Source organism: Gekko japonicus, unplaced genomic scaffold (assembly GCF_001447785.1).
Source record: "Gekko japonicus isolate JY-2015 unplaced genomic scaffold, Gekko_japonicus_V1.1 scaffold38, whole genome shotgun sequence".
NCBI classification, from domain to species: Eukaryota; Metazoa; Chordata; class Lepidosauria; order Squamata; family Gekkonidae; genus Gekko; species Gekko japonicus.
Window position 1 is genome coordinate 1,048,438 of NW_015170276.1, and position 4,082 is coordinate 1,052,519.

A 4,082-nucleotide genomic window follows, 5' to 3' on the forward strand; every position below is an offset into this window, starting at 1 on the left:
ATATTCCAGAAGAGGAACAATTCCCAAACGGTTTCTGGTCTGTCATTTCAGACAGAACCGTTTTAGAGCCGGTTCCCTACGGGAATATATTTGTACTTTCAGACACAAATGCTTCTGTCCCGTTTAGGAAACAGGGCTGAAGCGTTTTACCTGTCAACCACTTCCAAGTAGTTTTCAGTTTCCTCTCCCGGTTCCGATGCGCTTTCCCCCGCCGTTTTTCGCCCGCGTGGGCGATCTCCAGCTTTTTTTTAACATTCACTTTATAGTGCTATAATGCTATAATGGAACAGCATTATATCAACCCCATTGGAATACCTGGAGTGTTTTGTTATATTGCTATAGCGCTATAAAGTGAACTTTCAAAAAAAAAAAATTCCCTACAAAGATATTGAAAATCCTGATTGTAGCCAGAAACATAAGAACGTAAGAGAAGCCAATGTTGGATCAGGCCAATGTTGGATCCAACAGTATCACACAGTGGCCATAAATACCAGGTGCCATCAGAAGGTCCCCCAGGGGGCCAGAACACTAGATGCCTTCCCACTGTTGCCCCTCCCAAGCACCAAGAATACAGATCATCACTTTTCTCAGACCAAGACTTCCTATCTATTTGTTGTTGTTCAGTTGCACAGTCGACTCAGACTCTTCACGACCCCATGAACCACATCACTCCAGGCCCTCCTGTCTTCTGCTGTCCTCTGGAGTTTGCTTAATTTCCTGTTCATTGCATCGAGTGAAATTCCTCACCATCTAATCCTTTGCTATCCCCTTCTTCTTTGACCTTCAATCTTTCCCAGCATCAGGGTCTTCTCCAGTGAGTGCTCCCTTCTCATTTGGTGGCCAAAGTATTTGAGCTTCATTTTCATTATCTGGCCTTCCAGGGAACAGTCAGGGTTGGTTTCTTCTAGGATTGACTGATTTGATCTTCTTGCAGTCCAGGGGACTCTCAAGAGTCTTCTCCAGCACCATAAATCTATTCTTCGGTGCTTGGCCTTCCATATAGTCTAACTCTCGCAGCCATACAGTACTACTGGGAATACCATTTCTTTGACCATGCAGACTTTTGTTGGCAGGGTGATGTCTCTACTTTTTATTATCCTGTCAAGGTTTACCATCATTTTCCCCCCAAGGAGCAGACGTCTTTTAATTTCATGGCTGCAGTCACCATCTGCAGTGATCTTGGATCCCAGGAATGTGAAGTCTGTCACTGCTTCCATGACTTCTCCTTCTATTTGCCAAGAAGTGATGGGGCTGGATGCCAAGATCTTAGTTTTTTTGATGTTGGGTTTCAAGCCAACCTTTGCACTCTCCTCTTTTACTCTGAGCAAGAGGCTCTTTAGGTCCTCTTCACTTTCTGCCATTAGAGTGGTATCGTCTGCATATCTGAGGTTGTTGATGTTTTTCCCAACAATCTTAATTCCGGCACAAGATACTGAATTGAGAGAGGTAATTCAAATAAATGAGAGAGAAGCAATGGCAATTCTAGAAACTGGAGCTGCAGTAACTCTTGTTAGAAAAGGGTTAGTTAACAAAGAGAACATGCTTCCAGACAGACCTATCTCCTTATAAGGTGTTTGGGGAAGCTCCCGATGTGTGCCTTTAGCTTGAGTGAGAATCTCCTGGAGGGGAAAGGAGGGATATTTCCCTGTAGTAGTTATTTCAGACCAAAAGTTACCAGTGATCTTAGGCAGAGATGTAATGGGAACAAAGGCAAGGATTCAAATATGTTCAGATGCAAACGATTTGCTTCAAAGTGAACCAACAGGCACAAACAAAAAAAAGCCTCTAGGTCTTTTAGCAACAAACACATTTGATACATTTCCAGAGCCAGAGAGAGAGCAGGACTCACAGTGTTAAAGCAAATTCCCAACTTACTGAAACAGGGAAAAGTAAAGACTCTAAAGAGTTCAAGAGAGTGCTTTCACATGCAGAGCTTGAACAAAAAGACAAGGGAAAGCCAGAGTTTGCAAATGATGTCTTGGATAATGACAAGCAGTACAAAAAGGAAGAGAGACCATCAGTGTTTGAAGCTGAACTACCCCCGTATCCCTTTGTTACTGTCACTTCTAATGAATCAATCCTGGAACTGACTACAAAAGTTAAAGCTGAGGTTACAGTAGAAGTTAAAGATGAGAAAGAGAAGGAATCTAAAATTTCTCTACAGTTACCTGAAATTAAGCAAGCCTTGAAGAAGATGGCACCAGCAGTTAGACCTGCTTTGGAACAATTTATAATGTATACTCTAGACCTTTCTGGTATCTTTGGAGTGAGAGTAGAAACATCAGAAGAAAAATGCACAAAGTTGATCAGTACGATTGAGAGGACAGCACCAAGTATAAAATACATTCCTAATATTCACTTATGATGGAAGAGAGGTAAACGCACACTACAAGCTACATTTACTACAGTGATGCAGAACATTCCATCGTTTAATCCAATTTTGCTGCTAGTAGCATCAGAAGTGTATCATGCAGCTTTGCCAGATGAGTAACAGAAGGGCTGCTGTCACACGGCCAGGAAAATGCGGGAGGGAAGCGTGGCTGTTTGCCCCGGGGAAAATTAAAGCGCAGTTGCGCGATCAGACCTCCCGTGGAGGCCCTGTGGAGGTTCCATGGAGGTGCCGTGGTTAAGGGGAGGTGCGGATCACACGGCAAAGAAGCGGGGCCTCGGGGCAAAGAAGTGGGGCCTCGGGGCAAAGAAGCGGGGGCCACGCACCAAGGGAAGGCGAGGAGGGGGCTGCCAGAGACAGCCGGCCAAGCGGCGCTGGGGAGAGGAGGGGCCAGCTGCCGACTGGGCGGTGTGGCATTGTGTCGGGCACGGCGTTTTCCCACCAGTGAGGCAGGCAGGGGGTGGGCAGTAGGTCCGGAAGGGCAACAGTCCAGGGAGCCGGCTGGTGTGGCACGCGAAGAGGGCAAAGCAGCATGGCCCAGCCCCTCCACCCTGACCGCCCCTTCCCCAAGCAGACTTCCTACTCTGCCACCGCCCCCCCTCTTCTGGGCTTCATCTTCTGCCTTGCCCCCTTTTCCCCTATCTATCTGTCGCTCGTCTCAAGCCATGCGCTCGTTGGTGCTTTCATCTGGCTGCTCTCCTCTGCACGACATTAGTTGTGTTTTTTTTTTATTAAACTAACGTTTGCGCATGCTCCGTTGGGCGCTTATGCGCGATCGTGGAGACTTGAAAAAAAAGCACCTTTTAGCTAGGGGGCATGGGCGGGCGCTGGAACTACCTCCGGAAACGCGATCATACGCCCGCCCTTGCCCCGCGGTTTCCGGAAACTAGTACCTCCAAGGTACTAGTTTTTTACTCCGCGTTTTTGTCGTTTAGCCATGGGTTACCAACGGGAGCTCTACACTTGCCAGATGTTGCCCTGTGATCGCGCCAGGAAACTCCGCCTCTCTTCTGTCTCTGAAGCGTGGCTTATGCTCCATGTGACCGCAGCCAAAGAGAGATTTTTATAAATTGAACTGAGACCAACAATCTCATTTAAGGCAGGGAATCTGTATGACTTGTTTTACTTTTATTTGTGACTGTTATATAAAATAAGTGACTATTAGGGCAATCCTATGCAGAGTTATTCCAATCCAATTCCAAGACACTAATTTTAATGGAGTAACTCTTCATACGACTGCACTGTATATAACAATCTTGGCTAAGAAATCTGATGTTGTGCCACAAGCTTTCCAGACAATATGCAGACATCACCAAATACGGTAACTTAAAATATTAATTTTATACATTCAACGTTTTTACCATTGTTTCAAGATTTTGAATAGCTCAGCTGGGATACCATCATTTCCACTAGCTTCGTTGTTAGTAATGCTTTCTAACACCCAATTTACTTCGGATTCCAGGATGTCTGGCTCAAGGTCAGTGATTACAGTGTCATGGTTGTCAAGGACATTGAGGTACTCTTTTATAGTTCTGTGTATTCTTCCCATCTTTTCCTAATCTCTTCTGCTCCTGTTAGGTCCCTACCATTTTTGTCCTTTATCATGGCCAGCTTTGCATGGAATGATCCCTTGATTTCTCCAATTTTCTTGAAGATATCTCTAGTCCTTCCCATTCTATTGTTTTCCTCTATT